The sequence below is a fragment of the Polypterus senegalus genome, chromosome 4 (genome assembly GCF_016835505.1).
Source record: "Polypterus senegalus isolate Bchr_013 chromosome 4, ASM1683550v1, whole genome shotgun sequence".
NCBI classification, from domain to species: Eukaryota; Metazoa; Chordata; class Cladistia; order Polypteriformes; family Polypteridae; genus Polypterus; species Polypterus senegalus.
In genome coordinates, this window is record NC_053157.1 from 170,932,822 (window position 1) to 170,957,640 (window position 24,819).

A 24,819-nucleotide genomic window follows, 5' to 3' on the forward strand; every position below is an offset into this window, starting at 1 on the left:
TCATTGCAGCCTGAGAAGAAGCATTGACAGCCTATTAAGTGAAGCAATGAACCAGATCTGAAGCTGACTCAACAGGACCTTTATGTAGGGTTTCTGGTTAATGATAATGATGTAAACTTTGTTATAGATCCAAGGCTTGGTGTGTTGTTTAGCAAACAGCTTCTTGGTTTGTGCTGTGAAGATATTTCTGTTGTCATTTCAGTCAGCATGTTTGCATACATGTCACATTGTTCAATAGCTTGTGTTCTTCCCCTGATAACAACATGCCACAGGAACTTGTCAGAGGGAGCCAAAATGGAAAAAAAAACACAGTAACAGTCTTTTGTGTCACAACACTGATGCGGCAGAAAGCCTTTTATTTAAAAGAAGGCAGAGGATAAAGAAGAATGAGACAGAACAGATATGCAAGGCAACAGTACCCAAAATATTTCTTTAGGGGGCTGGAATTAAACATACAATATAAAATGTGAATGTTGCGAAGATTAATTTTTCAGACAGCAAAGAGTAATGAAGCTCAAAATATTTACTAGCCATTTCTTTGTTAAGGTATTTCATCAATACTTTCATTTTTTTATAAATATAATACTGATCTCACAATGTTGTTTCTAGTTATGTATAATCACAATGAGAGTTTCTGAGATATTTATTATTTTAATAAATTCCTCAGCTAAATAGTGACAGGAAAAAATCACATATGTTGTGACGAATGGCCGGGGCCCATGCCTGACTGGGATGCCCCTTCACCACATCTGCCAGGGTGACAAGGGTGGTAAGCCCAGTATCTCCCCCTGGACGCTAGATGGCAGCCTCCCTGAGTTGCAGCAGTGCCTCTGACTCCCCCAGAGCTTCTTGGGGGATGGAGTTCAGTGCATCTCTATGGGGTTCCGCAGGTGCCACCAGTGGGTGCTGCAAAAGGAGCGGCTGGCCCCTTTTGGGCACTGGTTTAGCCTTATCCGGAAGTGCAGCCAGATGTCAGCAATCAACCACCTGGAGTTCTTCCGGGCGCCTGATAAAAGGAAGCCAGCAACCGCCTGTTGGGTGAAAGGAGGGCAAAGCTGTGGAGGAGTGGTGGTGGAAGAGAAAGGAGTGTTTTGGTGTTGTTTAGTGCTTGGGAGTGTGTTGTGGCTGGAGGGATTATGGGGTAGACGTGCCCTCCAGCTGAAGAAAAATAAATAGTTTATTTATTTTACCCGTGCCGCTGTGTCAATTTGTGTCGGGTTGGGAGCTATAGCGCCTTTCTTACAATGTTTATTTCACACAGCTCTCCCTAATTTATGTGGCTGCCTGTATAAACATGGCACTTATTTGATCTCTTAGTTTTGATTTAAGTAACGTCAAATATGGACCAGAAAATATGCAATTTTGCATACTTTATTGTGTTGCTCATTATTTTCACTTTATTTTCTATTTACATTTGCATTCAACATTTTACACAACCCTTTTATTAGGTAAAAGGGAAAAAATAAGAGTAAATGAAAAGGTTTATGTAAATACTCCTGACTTGGCAAACAATACTATTGAACCTGCCTTAATTCCTAGAAGCCATTGGAAGGATGATGTTGAGGTGGAAAAAGATATTCAGGACATGCCTAAAAGATTGTTCTAGTAGAACAAGTGAGCTTTAATTAATTGGGGACTGTTTAACCACTTGAACGTTAACTGTTAGAAGCTGCCAGTAAGCACAACTAAGATTTTACATAGGCAGCTTTGCAAAACACATAGGAGCATTTACTTCCTTTACTAACGTGACATTTTATCTTTTGCTGGTCATCATAGGTTTTTATAATTCATAACATTCTGAAATATGTTGCACTAGAAGTAGTAGTAGCACTTTTCAGGTGAATCCGCTTAATCCATTTCAAGATCTCAGGGGACCAAAGTCTCTCTGGAAAGATTGGCAATGACCAGTTCTAGAAAAGACCCATTGATATACACTCACGTTTGCATAAGGGCTGTATAGAGCCACCATTTAGAGGTTGGGATCTGCCAGTGAATAAGATTAGCTGTGTAATGCCTCCACATATAATAGTGACGCTACCCATTCAGTAGTCCTCCTTTAGTTAAACTGATTTACCTGTGTATGTCATGTTCTCGTAAAAACTCAGAATGTAAGACCTGAGATTAAAAACTAAGTTGATCATAGCAGTTATAGAATTGGTCAAAGAGAGAACGACAACCCGCTGTGTAATATGACCCTTTCACTGTTCATGGCCAGCAACTCCATGTGAGGACACAAAACAAAGAGGTTGTGCCCCCTAAGTGGTTAATTGCTGGTGACAGTGGACCTTAGGACTAACCTGAATTAAGTCAACATACTGTATCTATCCATCACAGGGTTCATTCTCACAAAAACAAAACCACTTACTACATGTCACCAACTGAACCACATGGCATGCCCCTTAGATGTGGGAAACACCACAGTACTTGAACTTGCAAATTCCATGCAACAACTAGTCTTGATTCTAACAGAGTCTCCTGTAGCTGTTAAGTAACAGCATAAACCACTTTTCCAATATGGTAGTCTTAATAGTTATATGTTGTATTATACCTAATGTAAAAAAAAATAGTGGTAACAAAACTCTGATGAGTTTCAAGCATCATTCCTTCTCTTTGTTTATTCTGGCTTTATTGTAGATGTCAATGACTGGTGTAGCCATAAGTGATACCATTCTTTAAGCACTTCAATTGACACATTCACAGAAGCCTCCAATAATCTGTCTTAACCTCAATCTCTTTTGAAATTCTATTGATGAGTCTGTAACACTTTAGAATGGGAGATACTGTATCTAAGTATCAGTCACTTACTGCTATTCAACAACATCTTATGTGTTAAAAAGACTTATAAAGCACTGATGATTCTTTACAATACAGACTACATACAGTGCATCTATTAGCCACTTACTTCTAATTAAAATGAGCTTAACAGAGGCTTTGTGTTACATAACAATAAGTGACTAATAGTGCATCACAGCAAGCCATTAAAGCCACTGTTCTAAAGTACTGCCAATATCTCATCCTACCTCTGTGGTATAATTTGTGCTATTAACACAGATAAACGTCCTGCTTCATTACAGTAGGTATGTACACTATACAGTAAAAATATCAGGACTCATGCACCCATCCAATACAACAATTTATAAAGAAACAATTTACAGGCCATCATTTGGTTGCTTCCTTTAATATTAAACCCCAAACAGTAGTGAAAAGATGGTACCAGGATGATGGCTTTGGAGGCCCCTTTTTAATGCTACAGTAATCCCTCGCTATATCGCGCTTCAACTTTCGCGGCTTCACTCTATCGTGGATTTTATATGTAAACATATCTAAATATATACAGTAACACGGATTTTCGCTGGTTCGCAGATTTATGTGGACAATGGGTCTTTTTATTTCTGGTACATTGTTCCTCAGTTGGTTTGCCCAGTTGATTTTACACAAGGGACGCTATTGGTGGATGGCTGAGAAGCTACCCAATCAGAGCACACGGTTAAGTTACTGTGTGTTGATTGGCTCAGTGACAGAGCGCCGAATTCGATTCTGCTGCGTTAACCAGGAAATCTCATCTTGCTCATTCAGCATCAACGTGTTTCGCTGTGTAAAGAGTTAACTTTTGTGCTCTTTTATGTTTATCTTTCTGCATAGTCAAGCCCTTCATTAAGGCTCCAAAACGATCTGCTCCTGCTACTGCTTCAGGGGCCGTGCCTAAGTGCCAACGGAAGATTCTAACGATTGCCAAAAAGGTAAAAGTTTTGGATATGTTGAAGGAAGGGAACAGCTACACCGCTGTAGGACGCCATTACAGCATCAATGAGTCCACAGTTCTTTTTATTTAAAAAGGAGGAAAAGAACTTAAGATCTACGGCCGCAGTGTCCTTTAATCAGGGCGCAAAACGAATTGTAAGTGGATGTAATAAGGCGGTAGTCCGGATGGAATCTGCTTTAGGGATCTAGATTGAAGACTGCCGGAACAAGAACAGTGGTGCTACACAGTCGCATGAAGAGGCTCTTTTAGAAGAGCTGTAACGCTCTCCTTTGTTGTGCAGTTAAACTAAACTCATTGTTATCGGACAAGTCGTCGTGTCGTTGTTGGTGAGTAACCGTAATTAATTTTCTACATACAGTACTTAGTACATGTACATACGTTTAGTGTCAATGTACACACATTTTACTGTATACAATTTTTCTAGCATTGTATACATTTATTGCTGGTGGCCTGTAAATCGTAATGGCTGTAACATATGTGATATCGGAAACGCTCAATATCTTTAAAATAATATTTAGGTTTTACTATATATAAACAGTGTGTTTACATACATAATTTCAACGAATCTTATCTAATATCTAAGAGAATACAAAGGGTTTATGCTGTATAACTGTGAGGGAAATGTTTATAAGAGTGTGGGAGAGTTTATAAAGGCTTAAAATATATAAAAATAGCCATATAAACATATGGTTTTTACTTTGCAAATTTTCACCTTTTGCGGGGGGTACTGGAACGCAACACCCGCGATTGAGGAGGGATCACTGTACTGTATATCTGAAACAGGGAAATTAAGAAACATGAAAAATGTGGAATCACCCAGAAATCCACCATCCAATATCTATGTAATTTTTTCCCATTTTAACATTTTCTCTTGACTTTTGACAAATCAACTCCAGGCCTTTTATCTGCTTAACTGATAATGACATAATGACAGACTTGCCCACATCTGCCCATGAAATAGCCTTTGAGTCAATTATCGAATTACTTTTGAGCCCCTGAAATAAAGGCATTGTGTTAAAAAAATACTTTAGTTGTTCCACATTTTTATGCAATCGTTTTGTTCAACCCACTGAAAGCTGAAAGTCTGCACTTCAACTGCATCTGAGTTGTTTCATTTAAAATTCATTATGGTAATGTACAGAACCAAAATTAGAAAAAAAGTTGTCTCTGTCCAAATATTTATGGACCTAACTGTACCTCAACAAGTGTCGACCACCTGAGGAACACGTCTTTCTCAGGTCTGTACGCAAGGACACTACACTATTATCTTCATGATGCACCAATTAAAAAACACTTGTGTAGACTATATTTACCACGTCATTTACAGTAATGAACAATTGTGTATAGTATTTGCAAAATTTTAACACAAGTTTTAATGTATGTCCATTTAAGAGATGCATATTCTTTTAATTAAATCAATCTTCAGCAGTACATTCAAAGTCATCCGTCATTTCAATCGTTTAATTTTTACTTTGACACATCTGTGTCTCATATGCTATGCCAATCTGAGAATTAATATATTGGCCTCATTTTCTTATTACCTTCATTTCAACTTGCCTCTTAGGAAGGCATTCAAATTCAGGTTGTACTTGCTCAAGTAGTACTTTGTTAACAATTCAGATGTAAGGTCATTGTTTAAGTTTAAACTATGCCATTCATTTTTCTTTTAATTCCTGTGTTGATTTTACATTAATTTTGTGATTCAGTGTGTATTTACTTAATGATGTATGTATTAATTTTATAATTACATGTTTAAATGATGTGTTTAATCTCAAATAATTACATACATTTATGCGATTAATTATTTTTTTTTATTCAACTCCCAGCCCAAATATATATTGCTCAAACAAATTAAAGGAACACTTTTTAATCAGAGTATAGCATTAAGTCAATGAAACCTCTGGAATTTTGATTTGGTCAGTTAAGTAGCGAGGGGGTGGATCTGGCTGGGTTAATCAATTTCAGCTGCATTGGTGTTAATGAAATTAACAACAGGTGCACTAGAGGGGCAACAATGAGACGACTCCCAAAACAGGAATGGTTTAACAGGTGGATGCCACTGACATTTTTCCCTCCTCATCTTTTCGGATTGTTTAGTCACTAGTTTTGCTTTTGGCTATGGCCAGTGTCAGTGGTAGTATGAGGAGATACCTGGACTCCACAGAGGTTGCACCGGTAGTCCAACTTCTCCAGGATGGCATATCAATACGTGCCATTGCCAGAAGGTTTGCTGTGTCTCCCAGCACAGTCTCAAGGGCAAGGAGTAGATTCCAGGAGACAGGCATTTACTCTAGGAGAGCTGGACAGGGCCATAGAAGGTCCTTAACCCATCAGCAGGACCAGTATCTGCTCCTTTGGGCAAGGGGGAACAGGATGAGCACTGCCAGAGCCCAACAAAATGATCTCCAGCATTTCACTGGTGTGAATGTCTCTGACCAAACAATCAGAAACAGCCTGAGGGACCAACGTCCTTGAGTGGGCACTGTACTCATTGCCCGGCACCATGGAGCTCGATTAGCAATTGCCATAGAATACCAGAATTGGCAGGTCCACCACTGGCACCCTGTGCTTTTCACAGATGAGAGGAGGTTCATCCTGAGCACATATGACAGATATGAAAGGGTCTGGAGAAACAGTGAAGCATGTTATGCTGCCTGTAACATCGTTCAGCATGACCGGCTTGGTGGTGGGTGATGGTCTGGGGAGGCATATCCATGGAAGGACATGTAGACCTCTACAAGTTAGACAATGACACCTTGAGGTATCGGGATGAAATCCTTGGACCCATTGTCAGACCCAGTGCTGGTTCAGTGGGTCCTGGGTTCCTCCTGGTGCACGACAATGCCTGGCCTTATGTAGCAAGAGTAAGCAGGCAGATCCAGGAGGATGAATGAACTGATACCATTGACTGGCCCCCATGCTCGCCTGACCTAAATCCAATAGAACAATTCTGGGACATTATTTTTCGGTCCATCCGTTATCTCATTAGGAACATGCCCCGACGTCGTCAGGCATGCATACAAGCACATGGGGGCCATACAAACTACTGAGTACGATTTTGAGTTACTGCAATAAAATTTTGGTAAAATGGTTTATATACTGTATCTTCTTATATAATACGCTACCGTGGCTGTCCGTTTGTCTGTCTAGGATTTTAATTCACCCGTAGCTTGCAAACCGTTTGTAACTATTGACCTGAAATTTGGTACACAATGTGACGTCTACTATCCGCTTTCGGGGTGATATTCGACCTCTAAGGTTATTCTTCTTTTTATTTTTATTTTATTGTAGAATCAATTCTCAGCAGAAGCCAGCAGGGTGGCCATGCGGCGCATGTGTATGGGTGCCATTCTCATCCTTAAAACCTTCGCTGTCACTTCCACTATTTCTTCATATTTTAAACAATTTTTGAGGCAGACTGAAGACTTAAGTGCCAGTTTAAGTGAAAAATTATGGAAAACGTACTAAGTAATTGCAACAAAAACACTGACTTAATCAATTTTAACGCAAAAAGATGCCTACGAAAGAAGAGAAGAAGCAGGCCGCTAGGGCGGAGAAAAGAAGAACTGTTCAGGAAGCAGCAAGCGCATCAATCTCTGAGAAAATGAATACTAAACGTACAGATAAAGAGTATGAAAACTATAAATGCTCAACTCAAGTGTATTCACTGCACGTTATCGTGCAGTGTGCCATTACTGGTATTATAAGCTACCTCTCTGTTTGCCTGGGAAAAAAGACAATGGGCCTCGGATATAGTGGCATCATTTAGTCAGGTGTATAAAATGTGCTAAGTAACTTACCAAGAACTTTTCTGTATACAATATTTGTTACTGTTTTTTTTACTGGAGCAAATATTATTAGTTCACTGGAGCTCATTTTTTTTGATTACTCTACATACAATTTCACATAAGTAAAACATTTGTGCTGTAGACTAACTCCTACTTGCCCTACATACTGACTTTGACTTTTGTTGATGGTCATTCTTCTGAATTCAAACAGGTAATTAGTTGAATAATAGGAATTTGGGGTATTAATATAATTTTAAAATGGCAGCTTCAATCAGATTTAAATGTTACATCTTTAATCTTGTATCATTAACAAGTTTTGGAGGGTTTACATCAAAAGCAGTATACACTAAATCATGGATTACTTTAACTTAGTACTTATGGTATTGATATTTACAGGCTGCACATTGACCAAAACAATGAATTGAACGTTGTAACCATTGTACAGAAAAGATAAAGTGAAAAGAAATAATATGTTAAACTATGTGTATGTATAATGTTCACACATCTCTGTGCTCTGCCCACGGGAGATTCCTCTGCATCTATTCAAACTTACCAAGGCATGCCGTCACTTCCAGTTTGTGTATATATATATATATATATATATACCCAGTAGGGCTTGCACCTTCCCCAGACCATGTGGGGGGCGACCGCCCTGGTTGCTTTGGGGACCACGGGTAGGGAGCTTGGAAGCACAACCCTGTAGGAACCCGTAGTTGCCGCCAAGGGGGCGCCCTGCTGCCTTCGGAGCCCTGGACCTCAGCATTTCTGCCACACCTGGAAGTGCTGGGGGGAAGAAGACTGGGGACACACGGAGTGCTTCCAGGTGCACGGCCAGCACTTCCGCCACACAGGGGAGTGTCTGCAGAGGAGTGTCGGGAAGCACCTGGAGCCCATCTGGTCTTGTCATAAAAGGGGCTGCCTCCCTCCATTCGATGGCTGGAGTCGGGTGGAAGAGGACAGAGCTCAGAGGAGAGGAGTGGAGGCGGACCAGAGAAGAGAAAGGCATTATGAGAAGGCCTGGACTTGAAGGGGTGATTGGTGCTGTGGCACTGGGCTGATGCACCTATTTGTAAATAATCGTGTGTGTGGTGATCAACATTATGTCTACCTGTCTGTGTCCTGGCTATACCCCACTATATACATTTATATATATACACACACACAAATAAATAGATAGATAGATACATACGTACATACATACATACATACATATACATTGTGTTGGTGCTCCCGCTGCTCCCAGAAGGAGGTGTTTCATCTCGCAGGGCACCTTGTATATCATCGAGAAGAGTAGCAGCGCATGGCTTGATGGCAAGTCTTGTCTGTATCTGGAACACACCATTTGTGGTCTGGTGACCCATGTCATACTTACAGATGAATTGAAGCATTGCGCACATCCGAATCTGTTCCTTGAACAGTCACAATCAGGGCTGCTGATGGAATGGTCCTTATGAATGACACTGCAGTTGTGACACGCTGGTCTGGCTACTTTGAGCAGCTGTTCAAAGATGATCCTCCAGCTAGGACATAGGATATCTCTGGGTTCACCGGAAGAACTCCTGGGTGCAACATAAAGGAAGCCCACTGCAGACAGTGGTGTAGTGGTTAAGGCTTGGGACTTCAAACCCTGAGGATGTGTGTTCAAATCCTGCTACTGACACTGTGTGACCATGAGCAAGTCACTTAACCTGCCTGTGCCCCAATTGGAAAATCAAAATAAATGTAACTAATTGTATCATAAATGTTGTAAGAAGCCTTTTATAAAGGCATCAGCCAAAATAAGTAAATGCATTCATTCAGGGAGCCAGAGTTGGGATGTAGAGGACAACACATGCTGATGGGGTGGAGGAGGCAAAGAGAGGGAGAGAAAGACAAAGAAGAAAACAGACAAAAGAATTGCTGTGTACTTTGGTGACTGTAACTTGTGGCTATGAGGTTGGAAACACTTACAGAGGAAGCATTTCCCATTAATAAAAACACTTTAGTGCTTTTATACTAGTGTCTGAGTATGCCTGTGTTGGATTTTGGGAGCCGGACTGCCAGCTACAGTCCACAATAGTTACATAATCCTTTCATTCATTTATTGAATCAACCATCACAGTGTTGCAAAGGGTTATAATCTGAAATTTGGTGTTCTATCACGCTGTTCTTTAATCTAAAAGGATGCAGGTTTGTTCTGTGCATTCTTATTTACCATGAGCCCTAAATCTTTGTGCTCAAATTGTAAGAAATACTTGTCAGAGGGGGACATTTTTGTACACTGGGTCATTCCATTTCTCCCTTAGGAAAAGAAACATGCAAATATTACATTTAAAGCCCAGCAGATGAACAGGCAATAGGCACCCATTGTTTGAACTGAGGCGAGAAGTTAAAGGCAAATTTCCTGGGTTAACCTGTAACTGATTATTGTGATGGTTGTCTACAGGATATCGGTATTTACTGTCTTGCAAAAGAGTCACCCCTTTGAAGTTTTTGGCTGGTTGAAATTATAAAGAATACAAAGTTGTAATAACAGAACTGCTCCTTCCTTGGAGGATTTCTGTAATTACCTGACTTGGCAATTAACATGTTTGACAATATTGGTTTCTAAACAGCAGATCTGTACTCATTAATGGTTGGTAACAATACATTTTGTTAACTTGTGTTTTCATTATTTGTTAAACCCAGGAAATTTAGATATGCCATTGTTTAATCTGGTTGTCCAGAACTGATAATTGCAGGGACTGAAGGAGATATAATCTCTGGCAAGAAGAAGGAAAAGGGAAGGAACGGTCCACTAAGAACGCTGCCAAGACACTCAGACAGAACACAGGGGCTCGTAAGCAGACAAAGGTACCTGGCTGGCATGACGTGAGGCACAAGGAAGGCAACATTTACTTTCAGAGAGGAAGAGACAGCTCCACAAGGAGACGCCGGTTGTGGGTCCACCGAGAGAGGGAAGCCATATGAAAGGACCAAACAAAGTTGGCAGACAAGAAATAAGGCGTGCCTAGGTCACAGCAACACAAGGAGCCCAGAGTGGAAAAAAGGGAACGACGAAGAGACGCTGACAGGGATTCAACAATTTGACACAACTTCTGTTGGGAAACAAGTGTCCGGTGAAAAGATGCATCCGTGGACAGTTGAATGACTAAGTATTGGGATAACACAGTGCGCAAATGGACTCTGCACCAATTAAGGTTGTATCCTCCAATTCTTGTTTTTAACGGACTTTTAGAGTGTGGACTGTGTGCTTTCCTTTTTTTAAAAAAGGGAATTTCGAACCTGATATTGTTAGATTTTGTTTATGTTCATTTATCTTTTTAATTTACTTATTGTCTGGTGTAATATAAGTTACTGTTGGTCTTCCTGAAATTACTGTTGTGTCTTTCATTGTGCCCAATTTAAAGAAACCTTTGTGCTATTATTGGTAAATTTCAGGAGTTCCCAGTCTCTTAATAAAACTGGGTGTCATAGTCAGATATTTAAATGGTGTCTAAGATAGATTACCTGTAAGTGTGACCAGACACCTGTCACATACGGTTAAGCAGAACCTCTGTAGATTCAAAGTATGGTGTGGTGATATGGTGCTCAGTATAGAAAAGGTACTATATAAATAAAGTTTGTTTATTTTCTTCAGTAGTTTTAGGTGGAAGGCAGAAATGAGCTCTAAACTGGACACCAATTCATCACATGGGATATACTCTCATCATGGGAAAATACAGAGCCTCCAGTTTACATAAAATGCTTTTGTTTTTGGTGACATAATGGTGTCAGTTTTAATTTGTAGTTAGCACATTCTCAGTGTATCTATGTGGGTTACTCTTGGCACTCTAGTTTCCACCCAGTGCTCCAAAGATGCAAACTTTAGCCTAACTGAGTGATTGTGATTTTGTGAGTGAACACACTGCAAGGGAGTGGCACCTTCTCCTGGGCTTTTTCCCATATTATGCCAATGTTGTTGGAATAAGTTCCAGCTCTCCTTGTCCCTCCAATTGGATTATGTGAGTTTAGTAAATAGACAGTTTTACTTTTTTGAAAATCTGAGTGTTTGAGGAAAGTACAATTTCTTGATAAAATTTATAAAGATTGAACAATTACACAGAGGCAATGTAGGACAGGATCCAACCCGAGTCTCCTGGAGCTGTGAACCACTGCTGTGTGCCTCACAATATTTAGATTGTATTAAATAAACTGCTCTATTTATAGCATACTACCATCCTAAAAGTAATTTTTTGCACAAATTGCAAAAAACAAAACAGCAGCAAGTGCTAACATTTTCAAAATAATTAAAGTTGGATTTTTTTGTAGTAATGGAGCAGATAATAAACCAAGTGTACCAACATGCTTTTATGTAATGCTAGTGAAAAGATAAGAACTAAAACCATTCAAACTCTTTGCTGAAAGATTTCTCTGTGGGGAAAAAATCTAAAGTAATTCATGAAAACAGATAAATGGAAATGCCAAGGCTTAATGTCTCAGTGCTTTCCTGACCTTTTCTGAAAAAAAGTCTCTATTAGCAACAATAGCAGCTACTGAAAGAGATATTCTTCTCCCTCTAGAATGCTTTGCATTTCACCGTGATCTGATATGCAATTTTGTTTTCCACCTTAACGGTTCTGAGTTTTGAACTCTAGAGATAGGATTAGTTTAGGTCTTATACTTCAAAATCAATAAATTACATGATTATATCTATAAAAATAGGAAAAAAATAAGAAAATCTCCTGTGGAAAATAAAATGTTGTAAAAAGGGTCACAGGCAGGAAACTTGCTGTGAAGTAAAAAGGGCAGAAGCTGAAGGCACAGCAAAGCATGCAAATAATACAACAGATTTGCATCATAGATAGATGAAATAAGCAGCACACTAACAATAGAAAGTTTTATCGAGCTCATTCCCTCCTCAAGGCACAAAGGAGACGCTACTTCGAAACAAATGAAGGAGAACAAGTAATAATATAGACCTCAGTATTAACATTTGCAGTGCACCATTCAATGCATATGTCTCTGTTTTATGCCATTTGCTATGGGATTCGTAAAGGCAGTAGTAATGTTTGTGATGCGCCCCCTTTTGGAATAACAGAGACATAGCAACCAGATAGATACACAGACACTTATTCTTTTATTAAGGTGGATTAGAATTGCAAAGTAAATTTTACATTGGATGTGACAAACAAATTTAAATACAATTGAGTCTACTTTAACTATGACCAACACCACAAAAAGTAGTGTAGAAGATGAGCTGAGATGAAGCTATTATATAAGTAATAAGCACATCAACCACCTAATTGTATTTGGAAGAAAACATAACACATAGACAAAAAAGGAGGCTATCTGACTCATATAGCTGACCCAGTACTGCTGTTAATGTTACAATGTACTAACCCAGCCTGTCTGAAAGGCTGGCAATGTAGCACTAGTATGAAGTGCCTAAGAAAGATAGCAAGAATGGAAGCAAAGTACAGAAGGGTCAGTCAATGTTCATAATGATTATCATATTTTTATTTATGAACAAATGAGTAGAAGGATACTGTTGAAATGTCCACAGTTAATAAGCAGCTCTAATCAGGGTATTCTAGGATAAACTAATGAGTCTTCTGCCAGAATTTAAATGTTGAAGGAGCATCTTTATAAAATCCAGCAGATCATTTCACAACTTTAGTTGCATGCAGCTAAAGGTTCTGACTCCCACAGCAGTTTTATTTGTCATTAGTACATTTGAATATTAGACACTTAGAACAATATTGACAGGAATAGGTCATTCAAATCTCAACAAAGTTTCTCAGTCATATTCACCCAATTTCTCCAAAATAACACTGAATGGTGTGTGACAGATAGGGGGTGATATCGCTCCCTTGAACCTTTGGACAGTACGCCAGACACCAGATAAAAGTCCAAAGTAATGACTTTTTATTAATCAATAGCGCACAAAGCACCCTCCTCTCCACAATACTCATTAAATAATACAATAACTAATCAATAAACCAATCCTTCACACTCCCAGACGCGTTGCCACCCTTCCACCCAGCTCAGCTCTTCGTCTGAGGATTTCCCACAGTCCTTTATAGTCCTTGACCTGGAAGTGTTTCACTCCTTCTGTCCATGTGACTAGGAACACTTCCGGGTCAGATAAAAAGTCCTTTTTCTTCATCCTGTAAACACATCATTCCTCTTGTCCATGTGACTCAGACGTGAATCCGGGGCATAGGGCAAATATTCTTTGCTCCTCCCTGCAGCTCCATCTAGTGGCCCCTGTGGTATCCAGCAGGGCTGAGGATGAAAACTCCATTGTCCATAATTCCCTGCAGGTATTTTGGGCACCTCTATGCTACAGGGACAGCTCCATCTGGTGGCCTGGGAGTATTGGCCAGGAAGACTGGCCTGGCCATAGACCACAGTACTCCTCCCCAGTGAAAAACCATGGTTTGGAGCGTCCAGCCCCGCAAGGGACATCTTCCTACAAGAGGATCCAAAGGTTGGGCCCCGGCGATGTTGCTGTCACTCCCATGCGAACCTAGGAGGAACAGTATAACAATAAGTACTTTAATCCCCTGTCCTCTTAGGATAACTTCTCTATCTGTGGCCCGGCCTGTGGCATTCGTTTGCACAGCCGCGGTCCCCCTGTTTGTATCCCTCTGCGAGACTGGAAGTACAGTAATCCCTTGCTATATCGCGCTTCGACTTTCGCGGCTTCACTCTATCGTGGATTTTATATGTAAGCATATCTAAATATATAACGCAGATTTTTCGCTGCTTTGTGGGTTCTGCGGACAATGGGTCTTTTTACTTACTGTACATGCTTCCTCAGTTGGTTTGCCCAGTTGATTTCATACAAGGGACGCTATTGGCGGATGGCTGAGAAGCTAACCAATCAGAGCACACAGTTAAGTTCTTGTGTGCTGAATGGCTCAGCGACAGAGCACTGAATTCGATTCCACGGCATTAACCAGGAAGTCTCGTCTCGCTCATTCAGCATCAATGTGTTTCGCTGTGTAAAGAGTTAACTTTTGTGCTCTTTTATGTTTATCTTTGTGCATAGTCAAGCCCTTCATTATGGCTCCAAAACGATCTGCTCCTGCTACTGCTTCATGGGCCGTGCCTAAGCGCCAACGGAAGATGTTAGTGATTGCCGAAAAGGTAAACGTTTTGGATATTTTGAAGGAAAGGAAAAGCTACACTGCTGTAGGACGCCATTACGGCATCAATGAGGCTACGATTCTTTTTATTTAAAAAGTAGGAAAGGAATATAAGATCTACAGCCGCAGTGTCCTTTTAACCAGGGTGGAAAACAAGTTGTAAGTGGATGTAATAAGGCAGTAGTCTGGATGGAATCTGCTTTAGGGATTTGGATTGAAGTCTGCTGGAAGAAGAACAACGGCGGTGCTATACAGTTGCCTGAAGAGACTCTTTTAGAAGAGCTGTAACGCTCTCCTTTGTTGTGCAGTAAAACTAAACTCCTCGTTATCGGACAAGTCATCGTGTCATTGTTGGTAATTATAATTAATTTTATACTTACAGTACTTAGTACATGTACGTACGTCTAGTGTCACTGTACACACATTTACTGTATACTATTTTTCTTGCATTGTACGTATTTATTGCTGGTGGCCTGTCTATCGTAATGGCTGTAACATATGTGATATCGGAGACACTTGATATCTTTAAAATAATATTTAGGTTTTACTGTATATAAACAGTGTGTTTACATACATAATTTCAATGAATCTTACCTAATATCTAAGAGAATACAAAGGGTTTATGCTTTTTTAACTGTGCCGGGAATATTTATAAACCGTGTGGGAGAGTTTATAAGGGCTTAAAATATATAAAAATAACCTTACAAACATATGGTTTCTACTTCACGGATTTTCACATATCGTGGGGGGGTCTGGAAGGAAACCCCCGCGATCGAGGAGGGATTACTGTACCGCGGTACTTCTGGCTCCACCCTTTTCTCCGCTGAGGAAGATTCATCGGCCGCCCTTGAGCTTTCCATTCCCTTATCTATTTTGTCAGGAGACCCCGGTTTTATTTTAGTGATCTCCCGTTTAATCTGGGGTTTGTACACAGTTTGGGTTTCTCTATTAGTTGAAGAGAGCCCTTTTACTATTTGAACCCCTTTAGATTTAACAACGACCGGTGGCGGTGTCTTTAGATCTGCATCTCTTCGGAAGACAGCACTATCCAGCTGCTCCGGTACGATCGAGTCTTCCCTGCCCACTTAGTCATTGTTTGTGACTCTCTTGTAGGGCTCACTGAGGATTGTCACCCGCTACTAATCATTCGCGGGCCCGGTTCACTCTGCGTCCCTCTATTATGTACGGTACGGGTCTCGCTTACCTGTACCATCGAATTAATTAATATGGGAGGCTCCCGGCCTAATCGCCGCAGGTACTCATCTACTGTACTTTCCAGATGAGCGCTTCGGCCGTCTCTCCCAGTTCCCTGACGATCTTCTTTATCGCCGCCAGCATCTGTAAAACACTCCGTACGGGCTCGATTCGTTTTTTGAGATCTCACACATCAAAACAGTTAATTAATTCGGCTGGAGGCAGGTACACTTCCTCATTCTCCTTACCTACTGGCCGGTAGCCAATGAGCACCTCCGCTGTCGGCATGTGCACTGACGAGCTTCGCGGAGGCTTCTGGGATTTGGAGTTTTCTTTGGAGGACCGGGCCGCCATCTTTGGTTGACAGTGATCCGCTTATGTCAATTTGTTGGCGGATCGATCAGCCATTTCCTGGCCCTCCTTACCTTTTTGTGGGGTTAGCGGTGCTTCGTTCGCCTACCCCTTCCCCTTTGGAAAGTCTGAGTCCATCTCCTTGAGGGCAAAGTTAGAAGCAATGGGACGCAGACCTTCTCCTTCCCACAATGCACCGGGTTGGATCATGTGTCCCTTGCCAGCACCCGACATGTGGAAGTCCATTGTTTTCCCCACCAGCTCGACTGGGAGCGCACTGCCGTCTTCGGAAGAATTGTCTTCTTCCCGCACAGCCTCCAGATGATCTCCTCCGAGGTACAAGCACGGGAAAAAGTTAGTTACTTTAAATGGATTTTCGTTTAAATTCCCGGCGTGTACCTCAGAGCAATCTTTTGTCTCCAGCAGGCTTTTCCCGTGCTGCGCAGCTGCTCTGCAATCCCTCCCGGGTGTCTGCCATGGTGAGTGGAACTCCTCTGCTGGTGCTGCTACTTTGCTTCAGCTTCTTCTTTCCCATGACAGACTTGAAGAATGGGGTCTCCAGTGCTGTTGCTGCATGTCTGAACATCGCCTTCTTAGGGTTTTCTGCCCACAGAAAATTTGTAAACAGGTCCTCTGCCAAAACGAGGGCCAGAGAATCCTGCCGGCTATGCCACTGTGACAGATAGGGGGCGCTATCGCTCCCTTGAACCCTCGGACAGTACACCAGACACCAGATAAAAGTCCAAAGTAATGACTTTTTATTAATCAACAGTGCACAAAGCACCCTCCTCTCCACAATACTCATTAAATAATACAATAAGTAATCAATAAACCAATCCTCCACACTCCCAGACACGTTGCCACCCTTCCACCCAGCTCAGCTTGTCGTCTGAGGATTTCCCACAGTTCTTTATAGTCCTTGACCCGAAGTGTTTCACTCCTTCTGTCCATGTGACTAGAAACACTTCCGGGTCAGATAAAAAGTCCCTTTTCTTCACCCCGGAAGCACATCATTCCTCTTCTCCATGTGACTCAGAAGTACTTCTGGGGCTTAGGGCAAATATTCTTTGCTCCTCCCTGCAGCTCCATCTAGTGGCACCTGTGGTATCCAGCAGGGCTGAGGATGAAAACTTCATTGTCCATAATTCCCTGCTGGTATTCGAGGCACCTCTATGCTGCAGGGAGAGCTCCATCTGGCGGCCTGGGGGTATTGGCCGGAATGACTGGCCGGCCATAGACCACAGGTACTTTGTCTAAAATTTTGCTGTCGACCACACTAATTGGTAACTTATTCCATGTGTCTATAGTTCTCAATGTAAAGAAAAATGTTCTCGCTTTTGTACAAAATTTACCTTTAAACACTGTGTTACAGTATTTTTGTTGAAGAATGATTTTAAAATAACCACTTGGATCATCTGTACTATTTCTATTTCTATATCTGAATGATTCAATTCAGAATCACCACTTAATTTCTGTTTGTTTAAACTGAAGAGGTTCAGCTCCTTTATTCACAGGTCATATTCTGAAAGTCTGGAGTCAGCCTTATAATTTTTCTATGTACTTTCTCTAGTGCTACTATGTCTTTTTTGTAATATGGAGAATAAAACTATCTTCAGTACTCCAGGTGAGGCCTCATTAGTGTGTTATAAAGTTTAAGCATAATCTCCTTTGACTAGTTCTCCCCACATTGTATTGTATAACCAAACATCCTGTTAGCTTTCTTATTGGCCTCTGTACCTGGTCTACATACACAATGTGAGTTCATTACGACTCTAGGACCTTCTTATAAGGTGTACTGGCAAGTTTCACATCTCTTATTGTTCATTCAAATCTGTCATTTTGGCTACTTCAAATCTGTCATTTTGGCTACTTCTGTGTAATCCTTTATATATATTTACTTTATTACCCAAGTTTGAATTCTATCCATGCCAATGTATCTTTATTGGGCTAATTTCATACCATGAAAGCTTCATCTTCTAGTTATTTACATTTTTATGAAGATGATTTATGTATTTCAAAAAGAGAAGTGGCCCCAGGACTGATGTCTGAGGGACACTACTTTAACTCATAATTCAAAACAAGTTCCCCACACCATAACTCTGTGTTCCCTGTGTTTGAGCCAATTTTGCTCAAATCTACACACTACATGTTAAGCTCTCACTTCACCTAGTTTGATCAATAATCTCTCAAAAACCTTATCAAAAGGTTTCCTCTTAGAATTACAGCATATTTGCCAATTTGAAACCCTAAGCAAGATACCTATATTACAGTTGAAATGCAGAAAGACCATTTTCAATGTGCAGGTTAAGAGTCCCAAGAAGTTGCAGGGCCCTCTGCACTCCATTGTTCTTAACACGTGTTTCTCAATTTTTTCTTTAATATTGCTTTAGTTAGTTTATTCATCATACTTTAGATTAAATTACATAAACTTTATTAATCCCATGGGGAAATTCAAATGCATACAGCAGCATAAATATAAAAAACAAAGATTTAAACTCACAGGAAAAATAATATAACCAATCAATGAAAAAAAATAAGTACATTGGGTTGAATCATTGAACTGCCAGATAGCAGCAGGCAGAAAAGACCCCCAAAGACACTTCTTAGCACAACATGGTAGAATGAGCCTGTAGCTAAAAGTGCCTCCTGGATGGGATGGTGGGGATTTTTTATGATGGAATCCAAAGTTGCTATCATCCGCTTTTCCACAACTTTACATGTTAAGCTTACTGGATTATAGTTGCTCGGATCGGTTCAATCACCTTTGTTGCATAATGTGACAACATTTGCAAAGCTTCCCCTCTGTAAGGATTTGCTCTGAGTGCAGTGATTTTGCAAAAACACACATCAGGGGTTTATGTACAATATGTACTCAGGTCTAGCACCACCATTAAGGAGATCATAAGTGGGGGGAGTGGACTCAGCCACAAGGGTTAACTAACAAACAGTTCGTTGGCACACTAATAAGCTTGGTCTAGGGCACAAAACAAAGTAGCACCGGCACTGTATTCTCATTGAACTCCATAAGCACTGCAGAACCCCGAGGGCTCATTTATACTTCATGCTCAGAACGCGTACGCGCCTGCACCATGGCTTGCACGGGTTCCCAGCATTCATTTGATGCGTCCTCTGAGCAGGTCCTCAGAAATTAACGTGAGTTGCAGTACCAGCAAAAAGTCGGGAGGCACAGTGTGCTAAAAGTCAGAATGTGATGTCAGAGTCTCTGTTTACTATCTACATGTAACTGAAAGCCACTATGCGGATCCTATGAGATCGATGTGCGCTTCAATGTTTGATGAATGGTTCGATGTGGTAAAGCAAAATAACACGATACATTTTAAAAGTCTCACATACCATCTTTTGTGCCATCTTTTTTTTTTTTGCAACTTCACAACAGCAACATAATGTACAGCGCTGTATTTGAGCCACAGAGAAAAAAAATTAAGGACATGATCAAAACGTGTATTTTGTGATTAAAGTGGAAATTTCAGCTTTAATTTCAAAATGTTCACTTTAACCTCATTAAAGCAAACCATCGAAAACATCATCCCAGTTTTTAATCGCTATGAGCTTCTTGGGCCTGACAACAGCGGCAAGCAGCAATAGATCACCACACAGAACACATTAAATGTATGATATTCCAACTCTCTGCAAATTTAGAATCTTTAGATTTATAAAAGATATCACTTTCATGATGAAATGCATTAAAGTAGGTATGTTACATTTTACAGATAAATTGTTAATAATTACACACATGGGGCTGACAAGGTGGCAGAGCGGTAGCACTGCTGACTCACAGGGAGTCACGTCGCTGGTGTTCCCTGCTTGAAGTTTACATGTTTTCCTGCTGGGTTTCCACACTGTACTCTGGTTTCCTTCAAAAGATATGCAGATTTGAGGATTCGGTGCCGCTAAAATGACACCAGTGTATGCGAGTGCTTGTATTCACCTTGCGATGAGCTGCCATCCAGAGATTGTTTCTGCCACATGCCCAAAGCTTGCTGGAATGGACAGATCCCTGGATTTTACAAAAGAATATAAGTTGATAAATGAGAGGGGACCATTCAGTACATTTAGCTAGGTCGTATAGCTAATATCTAAGCTGTCCCAATATCTCATCCAGATTCTTCTTAAAGGTTGTCAGGGTTTCTGCTTCAACTACATGTCTCGATAGTTTGTTCCAGAGTCCCATAACTCTTTGTGTAAAGAAGTGCTTCTTGGCTTCAGTTTTAAATGTACTTCCCCTAAATTCCACTGATGTCCTTGAGTATGTGATTCACCCTTAAGCTGAAAGAATGTTGCTGGAGCAACATTATCAGTGCCTTTGAGGATTTTAAATACCTGGATTAGGTCCCCATGCAGTCTCCTCTGCTTGAGACTAAACACATTTAATTCTCTGAGTCTGTCAGAGTAGGACAGGCCCTTAAGTCCTGGGATGCACTTGGTTGCACTCCTTTGCACAGCTTCAAATGCTTTTTTGTTTAGCTTGGAGTCACATTTGCAACTTTCCAGTCCTCAGGGACTTCTTTCCTTTCTGAAATTACTGCTGAAATATGCCTAATAAGTGTTTATAGCTGACATTTTTCAGTTCTTTCAAAACAATTGATAAGATCCCATCAGTTCCAGGGATTTTATTAGTCTTCAATGTATTGAGGGCTTAAAGAACATTTGACTCTTCTGTTTTAAAATCTATGAACAAAGTTTCCTTTTACTTCTGCATGAGTTCCACTAGTTTCTTCCTTTATAAATACTTGAGTGAAATATTTGTTCATTTCTGTTGTTGTTTCCTTTTCATTTTCAATGATTTCTGCATTTGTGTCCCTTTCGATTTCTTTTTACTAGTGTAGTACTAAAAAAATTGCTTGCTGTTTGTTTTGACTTCCTAGCAAATTTTATTTTGGTTTTTCTTTTAATGTTTCAAATGCTTTTTTTAAAATCTCTTGCTGTAGTTTCCGATATTCCTCTCAGAATTCCTCTCAGAATTATCTGGCTTTAAAAAAATATTCTTGTACAGTGATCTTTTCAGTTTTACTTTTTTAATAATACTCTTATTTATTCGTTTTGGCTGATTTTCTTAGTCCTATTTGTTATATTGCTTTTTGGAATAATCTTATTTTGAGCCTGGATCAGATCACTGAAGTGACACCAACTTTATAGTTCCTGAGTTTTTGCTTTCCCATTTGAATTTTTGTAGATACTATGTCATCCACATAAAGTGTGCTTTCCTCAAGTTACAAGTCTTCATTTTGGTATACATTTTTGTGTTATCTCACATTTTACCATGTTGTGATCACTGTTTCTTAAAGCATCAGTAATTTCTGTTTTTCTTACTCTGTCTTTATTGTTTGAAAAAAAGAGATCTAGAAGCAGAGTTACTACATGTTGGGTTTGAGACAAACTGGGTGAAAGCCAATCATTTGCACCATTTCAGTTTCCTCTTTAGTATTCCTGATAGGGGAAAATTAAAATCACCCATGACCACTATGTCCTCTTTGCAGCACATATATCTTACTTGATTATATAATATGTTAATATCGAACATATCAGAATTTGGAGGCCTGTAGAAAACTCCAATAACCAGGGGCCTCATGCATAACTCTGTGCGTAAAATTCACACTATAACATGGCGAAGCACAAAAGTGGAAATGTGCTTACGCACAAAAATGAATAAATCTGTGCGAACGGCATCTTCCAAGTTCTTCCATTACATAAATCCCGGTCAGCGTGAAAAGTAACGGAAGTGCAGGCACCTGCTGTCCCGCCCCATCTCCTCCCAGAATTACACCTCTTTGAATATGCAAATCAATATAAATAGCCCTTAAGCTCAGCGTTCCGTGAAAAGGCAATGACAAAAGCACGAGGGAAAAATAGAAGAATTTCTGCGAATACCAAGTGCAGGCAAGGAAAAACATACTATTTGTTGGTTTAAACAGTGGTATAAACAACAAAAGGAAGTTCATCAAGTGACATAGAGTGTCTGAAAAACTCGAAAGCTCAAGTTCACAAAGTCACACAGTGCCTGAAATAAAAATGAAGCTGTCAGATATCAAACTTGCCATGAAAAGCTGAGTCGTAGCCCATCGTCTGAGTATCATATGAAAGCTTATTAGGGTACAGAGATAACAAAATAGGCACACAGTGGGAAAAAGCATGAAATGTCAACTTTAATCTCTAAATTTCCACTTTAATCATGTAGTTTATTTTGTCATTATAGAACATCATAAACTTCATCTTAAAATCGTTTAATTTACTAGATTCTCAAATCCCATCATAACTAAGGTAGCACGTTAAATTCTTTGTTTTGTATTTGATCTTCTATGTGCTTTATGTGTCACTACACGCTTTCTCTTCCTCCGACAGGACACAGAATCCATTACATTTGTGATATTACAGCTCTCTGAATAATTAAAATACTGAGATGTACTGTATACTTGATATCATTTTCATGATGATAGGAGTTAAATCATGTTATTAAACATGGGAACACAGTACTGCAGTGATTGTTCATGCCTCACATAAGTTGCTTTCTGCGCTGTGCTCGACCTTCGATGGAATAATTTATTGCAGCAGTACTGTCTCTTTCAAATGTACTAACCCCCAATTCCTGTCCTTACTTTTCTTTCTCCAAATACCCAATCGCCACACAATCAGCTCTGTAATAAATGTTAAGCCATCTATAAGCTTAGAACGCCGATTCTTCAAAACTTTTAAGGAACACTGAAATATCTTCATAGTACATGCTAAATTATTCTGTCCATCCAGTGTCAAGCTAGTCCCAGCAAGAATACAGCAAAGCAGGAACAATCCATGAACGGAGCGCCAGATCCTCGCTAGAGCTGCGACAATGTGTCTTCACGCGTTTATTTATTAACAATATGGATTATTTTAATTAAGTTAAAGTTTTATCTGTATAATATAATAAACATATTTTGGTGAATTTCATCTTAAAAATTATATCGTCATCATATGTAAATACGCACTTTATAAATTGGCTCAGGTTGCGCAATATTATATTGCAAGTTTACAGTGAGGTAATTGTACTTATAAGTACAACCAGTTCTACAAGGAGCACTTGATGGACTGATTGAGTGTGTTTATAGTTCTTGGGATGAAACTGTTTCTGAACGACGAGGAAAGGCTCTGAAGTGTTTACCATATGAGAGCAGTTCAATAGACAGCATGGCTGAGGCAGCATGTGCTTGATGCTGTATACCAATAATTCTCTTTATGATCAGCAGATAGAGTGATATACTGTAAATACTCTGAGTAGTACAGTGAGAGTAATATGGAGAAAGATGATCCTCTGTAACAATACCTAACGAGATCAGCTGAAAGAAGAAGAAAAGGTGCAGTGAGAGTAACAACACTAAAGCAGCTATTGTATTTAGAATAGTTTGACAATTCTGTGGACAATTATATTGTTACAGGTTAATTACAATCAGATGCATTAAACTAATAAACAATATGCAGTTAATTTCAGTGTATTTATAAAGCCGTATCAGGGATGTGGGTCTGAAAAACAAGGAAACTACACTGGAACAGTAGCACTGCTTTGACGCTGGGTGCCGCCAGTCTGGAAAACAGAGTGGAGAACTTGCATACGTCAGGGTCTGAGCTACAATGGAAATGTGCGTGGCTTTACACCAAGTTTAGGTTTTATACGGAGCGTACGCACCGTTTATACATGAGGCCCCAGATCTCTGCATTTCTTCCTTACTAGCTTAACCTACAGTGATTCTGACAAGTTTCCTACTTCCATATTGAAGATATGGACCTGAATATTATTTTTCACATACTGGGCCATACCCCCTCCTTTTCTTTCTTATCTCTCTCTTCTGAAGCATGTGTAGCCACTAATATTGTACTCCTCTCTGTTACTCTCATTTATCCATGACTCTGTAATTCCTATGTTATCACAATCCCAAGTCAATACCGTTGCCTCATGCATTTTATTTCTAATGCTTTTTGCATTAAGGAGTAAACATTTTAAATGATGAAAATTACTTTTTGTGTTTTCAGTTGAGTTTTCTTTAGGTCTGATTGATTGTTTTTGCCTCTTCCTCAGTCCCTGACCCCCTCTCCCACCACACACACACATAATTTAGTTTAAATGTCTTCACACTTCCCTGAAGATTCCTGCTCCCAGAATGTTTGTCCCTTTCTTTTGTAGATGTAATTCCTCTCGTCGGTAAAGGAAATGTTTATCATAAAAGGCATTTCAGTGGCTGAGAAAAGTACAGCTTTGTTGTTCACACCATGCTTTCATCCATACATTAGGGCCAAATATTAAATTTGGAGAATATTACTGATTTTGATATAGTCATTAGCTTGTTTCCAAGTTCTCTAAATATGTCCTGCAGAGAATATGCACTTATCTTTCCAATATCATTTGTTCTAATATGAACTTTAATCCAGGGATCTTCACCTGCCTTCTGCAGGAACTAGTGAACTCTTTGGGTTATGTAGGAAACTCTTGTTCCTGGTAAGCAGCATGTCATGGCTGATTCTCGATCTTTGCTGCATATCGAGCTGGTGGTATTTTGGAGGATTGAATCTCCAACAGCGAGTACTTCCCTCTTCTGCTCCTCATTCCCTTTAAGTTGCTTTGAAG

The 24,819-nt window shown here is 40.0% G+C and overlaps 1 pseudogene; it reads left to right on the forward strand.

The window, feature by feature from the left end:
- The window catches only part of LOC120528768, a 39,350-nt pseudogene extending 25,409 nt beyond the window's left edge, over positions 1-13,941 (forward strand).
- The last annotated feature ends 10,878 nt before the right edge of the window (positions 13,942-24,819 follow it).